Raw genomic sequence first — 11,028 nt, 5'->3', positions numbered from 1 at the left:
ATCACTGAAATCAGTTCCAGTGATTCCTACACCACTAAGTGAGGAAGCTAATGATGATGATCATGAAACTTCTGATCAAGTTACTACCGAACCTCATAGGTCAACCAGAGTAAGATCCGCACCAGAGTGGTACGGTAATCCTGTTCTAGAAGTCATGTTACTTGACCATGACGAACCTACGAACTATGAGGAAGCGATGGTGAGCACAGATTCCGCAAAATGGCTTGAAGCCATGAAATCTGAGATGGGATCCATGTATGAGAACAAAGTGTGGACTTTGGTTGACTTACCCGATGATCAGCATGCCATAGAAAATAAATGGATCTTCAAGAAGAAGACTGACGCTGATGGTAATGTTACTGTCTACAAAGCTCGACTTGTTGCGAAAGGTTTTCGACAAGTTCAAGGAGCTGACTACGATGAGACCTTCTCACCCGTAGCGACGCTTAAGTCCGTCCGAATCATGTTAGCAATTGCCGCATTTTATGATTATGAAATTTGGCAAATGGATGTCAAAACTGCATTCCTTAATGGATACCTTAAAGAAGAGTTGTATATGATGCAACCAGAAGGTTTTGTCGATCCAATAGGTGATAACAAAGTGTGCAAGCTCCAACGATCCATTTATGGACTGGTGCAAGCCTCTCGGAGTTGGAATATACGCTTTGATAGTGTGATCAAAGCATATGGTTTTATACAGACTTTTGGAGAAGCCTGTATTTACAAGAAAGTGAGTGGGAGCTCCATAGCATTTCTAATATTATATGTAGATGGCATATTGTTGATCAGAAATGATACTGAATTTCTGAATAGCATAAAAGGATACTTGAATAAGATTTTTTCAATGAAAGACCTCGGTGAAGCTTCTTATATATTGGGCATCAAGATCTATAGAGATAGATCAAGACGCTTGATTGGACTTTCACAAAGCACATACCTTGATAAAGTTTTGAAGAAGTTCAAAATGGATCAGGCAAAGAAAGGGTTCTTGCCTGTATTACAAGGTGTGAAGTTGAGTCAGACTCAATGCCCGACCATTGTAGAAGATAGAGAGAAAATGAAAGGTGTTCCCTATGCTTCAGCCATAGGCTCTATCATGTATGCAATGCAGTGTACCAGACCTGATGTGTGCCTTGCTATAAGTTTAGCAGGGAGGTACCAAAGTAATCCAGGAGTGGATCACTGGACAGCGGTCAAGAACATCCTGAAATACCTGAAAATGACTAAGGATATGTTTCTCGTATATGAAGGTGACAAAGATCTCGTCGTAAACGGTTACGTCGATGCAAGCTTTGACACTGATCCAGATGACTCGAAGTCACAAACCGGATACATGTTTTTATTAGGTGGAGCTGTCAGTTGGTGTAGTTCCAAGCAGAGCGTCGTGGCGGGATCTATGGGTTAAGCGGAATACATAGCTACTTCGGAAGAAGCAAATGAAGGAGTCTGGATGAAGGAGTTCATCCAATCTAGGTGTCATACCTAGTGCGTCGGGTCCAATGAAAATCTTTCGTGACAATACTGGTGCAATTGCCTTGGCAAAGCAATCCAAATTTCACAAGAGAACCAAGCACATCAAGAGACGCTTCAATTCCATCCACGATCAAGTCAAGGAGGGAGACATAGTGATTTGCAAGACTCATACGGATCTGAATGTTACAGACCCATTGACTAAGCCTCTCTCACAAGCAAAACATGATCAGCACCAAGACTCCATGATTGTTAGAATCATTACAATGTAATCTAGATTATTGACTCTGGTGCAAGTGGGAGACTGAAGGAAATATGCCCTAGAGGCAATAATAAAGTTGTTATTTTTATTTCCTTATATCATGATAAATGTTTATTATTCATGCTAGAATTGTATTAACCAGAAACTTTGTACATGTGTGAATACATAGACAAACAGAGTGTCACTAGTTTGCCTCTACTTGACTAGCTCGTTGAATCAATGATGGTTATGTTTCCTAACCATAGACATGAGTTGTCATTTGATTAACGGGATCACATCATTAGAGAATGATGTGATTGAATTGACCCATCCGTTAGCTTAGCACGATGATCGTTTAGTTTGTTGCTATTGCTTTCTCCATAACTATACATGTTCCTATGACTATGAGATCATGCAACTCCCGAATATCGGAGGAACACTTTGTGTACTACCAAACGTCACAACATAACTGGGTGATTATAAAGGTGCTCTACAGGTTTCTCCGATGGTGTTTGTTGAGTTGGCATGGATCAAGATTAGGATTTGTCACTCCGATTGTCGGAGAGGTATCTCTGGGCCCTCTCGATAATGTACATCAGTATAAGCCTTGCAAGCAATGTAGCTAATGAGTTAGTTACAGGATGTAGCATTACGGAACGAGTAAAGAGACTTGCCAGTAACGAGATTGAACTAGGTATTGAGATACCGACGACCAAATCTCAGGCAAGTAACATACCGATGACAAAGGGAAGAACGTATATCGTTATGCGGTTTGACCGATAAAGATCTTCATAGAATATGTAGGAACCAATATGAGCATCCAGGTTTCGCCATTGGTTATTGACTGGAGACATGTCTCGGTCATGTCTACATAGTTCTCGAACCCGTAGGGTCCGCACGCTTAACGTTCGGTGACGATCGGTATTACGAGTTTATGTGTTTTGATGTACCGAAGATAGTTCAGAGTCCCAGATTTGATCACAGACATAACGAGGAGTCTCGAAATGGTCAGATGTAAAGATCGATATATTGGAAGCCTATGTTTGGACATCAGAATGGTTCCGGGTGAAATAGGGAGTATACCGGAGTACTGGGAGGTTACCGGAACCCCCCGGGAGGTAGATAGGCCTTAGTGGAAGAGAGGGGAAAGAAGCAAAGGAGGGGGAGCGCCCCCCAAGCCCAATCCGAATTGGGAGGGGGCCGGCCCCCCTTTCCTTCCTTCTTCCCTCCCCTTCCTTCTCTCCTAAAACCAACAAAGGGAAGGGGGGATCCTACTCCCGGTGGGAGTAGGACTCCTTGGGGTGCGCCTAGAGAGGCCGGCCCCCTCCCCCTCCTCCACTCCTTTATATACGGGGGAGGGGGCACCCCATAGACACACAAGTTGATCGTTGATCTTTAGCCATGTGCGGTGGCCCCCTCCACCATAAGCCACCTTGGTAATATCGTTGTAGTGCTTAGGCGAAGCCCTGTTCCGGTAGCAACATCATCACCGTCATCACACTGTCGTGCTGACGAAGCTCTCCCTCGAAGATCTACTGGATCGTGAGTTTGCGGGACATCACCGAGCCGGACGTGTGCAGATCGCGGAGGTGTTGTATCTTCAGTACTAGATCGGTCGATCGTGAAGACGTACGACTACATCAATTGCGTTGTCATAATGCTTCCGCTTACGGTCTACGAGGGTACGTAGACGATACTATCCCCTCTCGTTGCTATGCATCACCATGATACTATCCCCAGTACGTAGACGAACAGGGCGGAGGCCTCCGCTAAGAAAAAACTAGCGGAGGCCGAAGCCGCCGCCGCGGCGAAGCAGCAGACCGAGGAAGCCGCACGCCGCCAGTTGGCCTTGCTTGTTGCCCCGGTAAACTCTGCGCTGCCGCCCCCGGAGTTCACGGGGCAGACTGGAGGAGCTGGCAGGGAGAACCTCGTCGAGGAGAGGGAAGGCGGCGAGCCCTCTACTCCGGGTGCGAACGTTCCGCCGCCGCCGTCTGAAGGCGTGCAAGGCGAGCAGCCAGCGGACCCTCCGGTGCCGCCAACCGAAGACGAGGCCGTGGCGAGGCTACTCCTCTAGGTCAGCTCGCCAGCGCGCCGTCGTCTGGAGAAGGCAACTTCGGCACCCGCCCCCTGGAAGCCGGCACCGCCAGCTCGGCGGCTCCAGACGCTGAAGCAACGAGCGCCGCACCTGTTGGGTGGGTGCGAGGAGGAGGCACAGGGCCGCTGAACCGGGCACTCCTGGACGTCCAGGCGAAGCTCCGCGCTGAGGGCGGCGCCCTCCAGAGTTGCACCAAGGCGTTCCTAGCGTCACGGGCAGCCGTCCGGGTATGTTTTTTCTTTGGGCCTTTGTTTTTCTTGTTCCTCTCTGTGGGGGCGCGCCAGCGCACCCATTGGGTGTAGTCCCCGAGTTTCGGGCCGGCTGCTGAGCAGGTGGCCCGGAACTCCAATTGATGAACTTCTGGGTACTAACTTTGTCTGAAATTCTTGTTGCAGGATTACCACAACCTCCGCGTCACTGCCTTCAATCGTAATGTTGAAGAGCTGGGCAAGCGGACCGCCGACTTGGCGGAGAGCCGGAGTAAGTCCTTCCCTCTTTTTTCTTCTCTACGGGGGCGCGCTAGCGCACCCGCGGGCTATAGTCCCCGAGATTCAGGCCGACTGCTAAGCAGTCGGGCCGGATCTCCCTGGCGACCTACTTATTGATGATTGTTGTCTTTCTTCCTTTCCTTCAGGAGCCAACGCTGCTCTTCAACAGCACTGAGTGAAGCCAACTCCGCCCTGCTCGCCAAAGGGGAGGAGTGCAACAGGCTCGCCACAGAGCGCGATCTGCTGGCCACTCAGTTGGCAGAGCAGAAGGAGCTGCTTGCGAAGTCACAGAGGAAGGCGGAGGAGACGGAAACCGCCCTCTTGGCCGAGTTCGCGAGCGAGCGCTCCTCCTGGTCTGACAAGGAGGCGCTGCTGTCCTCCAGCTTCCATGAGATTGAAGACATCGTTGATGGTGAGTCTCTTTATTTTCTTTGTTCAAGCTGCCGACTTAAATCGTGCCGACTCCTGGTTTTTGACTTGCTTTTTCGTTTCTTCGTGTCTTTTGTAGACTTCTTCCCTGGGCAGTCGCAGGCCGCTATCTAAGACATCGAGGCTGATCGTGAAAGTCGGAGGGCGGAGGGCGCGGAGATCGCCACCGATGGCCCCCAAACTCTTGATGAGCACATCTTGAGCATCGAGGCTCGCCTCCGGCCGGCTCACCGTATGCTGTGTCGGCTTCAGCGCGTCGGCGCCCAGGCGATTTCCGCCCTTTGGCCGGATACGCAGGCTCCGCACACCCCCAGCCTGACGGCCAACTAGTTGGAGGTCGCGGCTGGTCGCCTCGAGGCCTGGAAGGGCTCTTCGTCCCGGGCTGGAGCGCGCCGGGCCTTGCAGTTCGTCAAGGCATGGTACCCGGGGCTGGATCTAGACCGGTTGGCCACGCTTCGGTCGGAGGCCCAGCCGGAGCTGGCGGCTGCGGAAGACGCCCTCGTCAAGCGTGCTGCGGCGATCACCGAGTACATCGACACGAGCATCTTCACCCCCGAGCGGTCTGAAGACGGCGAGGAGGTACCGCCGGAGTGGTTTGGGATGAACCCAGACTACGGCAAAGACTCGGCGGAGGTGATTGGCTCCAGCGTCGAGGAGGAGGATGAGGCGGAGGATGAGCGCGAGGCGGAGGCACCAGAAGACGGAGCAGACGGCCAGCCTCAGCCCGGCCGTGCCTCCAGCAACGAGCCGCGTGCGACCGACCCGTCTGCTGCCGGAGGCGATCAAGCCGAGACTAGCCTGCCGACCGCCCCGATGCCTGACGCTGGCGCCTCCTCCGACCCCCCGAATCCGTCTGCCGCCCCCTAAGCTGCCGATGTGTCTTTTGTTTTATCTGCTTCAGTAGTCTTTCGAAGAACTTGTTAATTCGCACAATTCCACCCGCGGGGTGTATTTTGAACCTCTACTCGACAATTCGGCCACGGGCCTATGTTATATATATATATATCTATATATATCTTTTCTTGCTCATTGTTCTTTTGGCTGTTTTCCTTTGCCGCTTTCTCTTAGTTGCCTGCCTTGCCAATCGGACAGCCGCTCTACCGACTGTTGCTGGATCAAGTCTAGGCTACTTTGGGAAAGCAAGTACTTAGCTGATTTCAAGATTGTTTGAGCAAGTTGGATAGAAAACGACAATCCGACTGTCCGAGAGTCGGTTTGCGAGAAAGGCTGGAAGCCGTCTTGAGCTATGTTTTACGCTTTGAGTCCTTAGCCATTTTTCGTGCGAGCACCCATTCTACCTTACCTCTGCCCACTGTACAGTCGCTCTGTGAGCTGCGGCTTCTGACAGAAGATGGCTTAGGTGTTACACACTACTTGTCCGGCTGCAGGAAGCATTTCATAGTGCAAGGCGGCAAGTCCCCGGGCCGACTTGTCGAGCCCGGTGCCAAGCGGCATGACAAAGAGTAACATACTTGTAGGCATAATTTTTATCATACAGACAAAAGAGGGCAGTCCCCGAGCTCGTCTCGGGGGGCCCGAAGTCTTGGTACTTTAATACAAAAGGTAGCCTGGTACATACTGCATCAACTGTAAAATCTTCGGAGAAGATTTGCATTCCATGGCCGCTCTGTCTCCTTGCCGGAGTCGTCCCTCTTGCGTGCTCGGGGCTTCTGAGCGTCAATCAGGTAGTAGGAATCGTTGCCTAGTACTTTGCTGATGATGAAAGGGCCTTCCCAAGGCGGCGACAACTTGTGCTGGCCGGCTGTTCGCTGGATCAGCCGGAGCACAAGGTCGCCTTCTTGGAAAGATCTTGGCCTGACCTTCCTGTTGTGGTATCGGCGCAGGCTCTGCTGGTAGATGCTGGACCGGCTGAGTGCCAACAACCGGCCCTCTTCCAGCAAATCGACGCCATCTTGTCGCGCTTCTTCTGCTTCCTCCTTGGTGTACATGGTGACTTGTGGGGAGTCAAACTCTATGTCCGTTGGGATGACGGCTTCGGCACCGTAGACGAGGAAGAAGGGCGTGAATCCAGTTGACTTGTTTAGAGTCGTGCGCATACTCCAGAGGACAGCTGGCAGCTCGTCGAGCCAGCAGCCAGCCGAGCGCTCCAGAGGCTCGATCAACCGAGGCTTGATGCCGGACAGGATGAGGCCGTTTGCTCGCTCCACTTGGCCGTTTGACTGCGGGTGGGCGACGGGCGCTAGGTCCAGTTGGATGCCCTGTGTTGCACAGAAATGGGCCAAGGCGCCTTTGGCAAAATTTGTGCCGTTGTCAGTGATGATGCTGTGTGGTATGCCGTACCGAATTGTGATATCGGTGATGAAGGTCACAGCAGTCGGACCGTTCAGTTTCTTAATTGGCTTCACTTCCACCCACTTGGTGAACTTGTCCACTGCGACAACTAGGTGAGTTAGACCACCTCGTGCTGTCTTGAATGGTCCCACCATGTCTAGACCCCAAACTGCGAAAGGCCAAGCAATGGGGATGGTCTTGAGCGCGGAAGCCGGCTGGTGCGGCTTGGAGCTGAACTTCTGGCACCCTTTGCATTTTTGGACCAACTCCTTGGCCTCTTCCAAGGCAGTCGGCCAAAAGAAACCGTGCCGAAAAGCTTTGGCGACGAGTGCTCTTGAAGCCGCATGGTGGCCGCATTCGCCTTGATGGATGTCTTTGAGGATCGCCTGGTCTTGCTCTGGCTCTACGCAGCGCTGGTAGACACCAGTGACGTTGCGCCTGACCAACTCTCTATTGATTATGGTATAGGCTGCCGCCCGGCGTTGTACTTGCCGAGCTGAGGTCTCATCAGTTGGTAGCTCTTTGTTCACCAGGAATTTGAGGATGGGCTGGGCCCATGAGGGTGCTGCTATTTCTTCGACTACCAGAACTGCAACTTGGACGAGGGCGGCTGGGCTGGGAGGCGGCGGGCTGGAGTCAATAGCCGCTTGCTGGGCTGATGAAGTCCCCAGGCCGACTGGCGCGGTCCTTGGGCCGAGTTCTGGATTCTTCGAGTCCGTCACCGCAGTCCCCGGGCCAGGCTCGACTGTGGCAGCTTTGGAGTCGCCCGCCAAAGTCCCCGTTCCAACTGCTGGAGCTCTGGAGTCGGATCCGCCGTCTTCGGGAGGAGCCGACACAAAAATGGAGTCTGATTCTGGTGAAGGCTTGACAGACGGCTTGAGGAGGCGTTGAAGGGCGACGCCAGATGGTATTGCTTGGCGGGTAGAGCCGATTCGTGCCAAGGCGTCTGCTTGGTCGTTGTCGTTTCTTGGCACATGGAGGAACTCGCACCCTTCGAAATACCCGCTGAGTTGCTGCACGAGGAAACAATAGCTCTCCATGTTTGCGTCTTTCGCGTCCCAGTCGCCAGATGACTGCTGGACCACTAAGTCCGAGTCGCCATAAGACAAGATCGGGCGGATGCTAAGTTCTTTGGCAAGCCGGAGCCCGTGAATGAGCGCCTCGTACTCGGCCACGTTGTTGGAGGCGGCAAAATGGATTTGCAGTGCATATTTGAGCTTGTCGCCTTTGGGAGAGGTGAGGACGACGCCGGCTCCCAAGCCGGTGCACATCTTGGAGCCATCGAAGTGCATCTGCCAATGGGTGGAGTCAGGCGCTGGAGGCAGGTACTGGGTCTCGGCCCAGTCGACGAGGAAGTCGGCCAGTGCTTGTGATTTGATAGCGGTGCGGGGCTGGTAGTAGATGGTGTAAGGAGCCAGCTCTATGGCCCACTTGGCCACTCGACCAGAGGCATCTCGGCTACTGATGATCTCGGCAAGTGGAGCCGTGCAGACCACTGTGATTGGATGCTCTTGAAAGTAAGGCTTCAATTTCTTGGCAGCAAAGTGCACGCCATAGCACATCTTCTAGTAGTGGGGGTAGTTCTGCTTGGAGGTCGATAGTACCTCGCTCAGGTAATATACTGGTCTCTGGACATGTAGCGCCTTGCCTTCCTCCTTGCGCTCTACTACAATGACTGTGCTGACTACTCAGCTGGTGGCGGCGATGTACAGGAGCATAGGTTCCTTGGGAGTCGGAGCCGCCAGGACGGGTGGAGTAGTCAGCATCTTCTTCAACTGGTGGAAAGCTTCGTCCGCCTTGTGGTTCCACTCGAAAAAAGTGGTCTTCTTCATGAGTTGGTATAAGGGGAGAGCTTTCTCACCCATCCGACTGATGAATCGGCTGATGGACGCCAAGCAGCCGGTGAACTTATGCACATCCAGCAGTCGGCTGGGTACCTCCATTCTCTCGATGGCCTTGATTTTTACTGGGTTGCATTCTATGCCGCGTTCAGAGACTAGGAAACCTAGCAGCTGGCCGGCTGGTACTCCGAAGACACACTTCTCGGGGTTGAGCTTGATCTGGAACCGGCGCAGGTTCTCAAAGGTCTCCTTGAGGTCTTCCAGCAGTGTTCCTCGCTTTTCCGTCTTCACCACCACGTCGTCCATGTAAACGTGGGCGTTCCTGCCGAGCTGCTTGAGGAGGCACTTCTGCATGCAACACTGAAAGGTGGCGCCGGCATTCCTTAAGCCAAACGTCATGGTGAGGTAGCAGAAGGCTCCAAATGGTGTGATGAAGGCGGTCTTCAATCTGTCAGCCGGATTCAGCTTGATCTGGTGATATCCTGAGTATGCATCCAAGAAGCTCAACAACTCGCATCTGGCTGTGGAGTCTATCACCTGGTCAATTCTTGGTAGAGCAAATGGGTCCTTGGGGCAGGCCTTGTTGAGGCTCGTCTAGTCAATACACATTTGCCATTGCTTGTTCTTCTTTAGCACCAGGACCGGATTTGCCAGCCACTCCGGGAAGAAAACTTCCATAATGAAGCCGGCTGCTAGGAGTCGGGCTATCTCTTCTCCGACAACTCTTCTCTTCTCTTCTGATAAGCGGCGCAGGGGCTGCCTGACCGGCTTTGCATCAGATCGGACGTGTAATTTGTGCTCGGCGAAATCCGTCGGTACACCTGGCATGTCCTTGGGAGACCATGCGAAGATGTCCTGATTCTCACGAAGGAAATCGATAAGCTCGCTTTCCTATTTGCTGTCGAAGTTTGCACCTACGATGGCGTACCTCTCTGGGTGCTCCGGATCCAAGGGTATTTTCTTTGTCTCTTTGGCCGGCTTGAACGAACCTTCGGCTTCCGACTCCTTTGGGTCGGGCGACATCTCCGGCTGCTTGCTGGCCATCTCCACAACTCGCTCAAGGAGCCACTTCTCGGCCGCAATCACCAGGGACTCGGCTAGCCGACTGCTCTCAGCCGCACAGGCAGACGACTTTCGGTAGTCGCCGGCTACAGTCAGAATTCCCCTAGAACGGGGCATCTTCATTTTGAGGTAGGCGTAGTGGGGGAACGCCATGAACTTGGCCAAGGCGGGTCGGCCGAGTAGCGCATGGTATGGGCTCTCAAGGTCCACCACTTGAAACCAAACCAACTCTCGGCGGAAGTGATCTTTGTCTCCGAAGAGGACGTCCATCAAAATCTTGCCGATTGGTGAGCAGGAAAGCCCAGGAAAAATGTCGTGGAACATAGTCCGGCTGTTCTGAAGCTGTCTTTGCTTGATTCCTAACTTCTCCATGGTGTCCTTGTACATGATATTGATGTTGCTGCCTCTGTCTATCAGAACTCGTGAGAAACGTGCGGCTCGTCTATCTGTAGAAAAGGTGGCGTCCAAGACCAAGGCATAGGAGCCCGGACTCGGCATCACCTCTGGGTGGTCGGCCCTGCTCCAGCTGATGGGCTTCTTGGACCAGTGCATGAACTCTGGCATCTCTGATGCTACTACATTCACCTCTTGTCGCTGCAGCCGCCTGCTGCGTCGATCATCGGCCATACTGGTAAACACCACGTAGGCTCCGTGTTCTTCAGGGTATTCGTCTTGTACTGCACCGACTGGCCTGACAGCCGGCTACTGGGGCGGAGGTGGAGGCGGCTGCCCAGCAGGCGGCGGAGGCAGGAGGACGTCTCCCTTGGCGATCCTGGTGAGCCAATGGCATTTCCGGGTGGTGTGATTCGACAGCTTTGCGCCGCTATGGAACTTGCAAGGTCCATCCTGAGTCTGCTCGTAGGAGAAGGCCGGCAACCAGTTGGGCTTGCCGCCTTTCTGTCGCTTGGGCGGAGGCTGCCCGTCCGGCTGCTGGGCTTCAATGGTCGCGACCTGCCGGTTGCTAGAAGCCGGCAGCGGGGCCTTGCGCTTGCGGTCGCCCTGCTGTTGTCGTCGATTGGCGTCTCCTGCCGGAGTTCTTGGAGCTTGAGGGGCCACTTTGCCAGTTGTGTTGACTTGAATCTCCGCCTTCATGGAGGAGTCGGTCGTGGC

The sequence above is a fragment of the Triticum urartu genome, chromosome 7A (genome assembly GCF_056163025.1).
Source record: "Triticum urartu cultivar PI428250 chromosome 7A, HENAU_Tu73, whole genome shotgun sequence".
NCBI classification, from domain to species: Eukaryota; Viridiplantae; Streptophyta; class Magnoliopsida; order Poales; family Poaceae; genus Triticum; species Triticum urartu.
The sequence above is the reverse complement of the archived record's forward strand: the minus strand, read 5'-3'. Positions refer to the sequence as shown.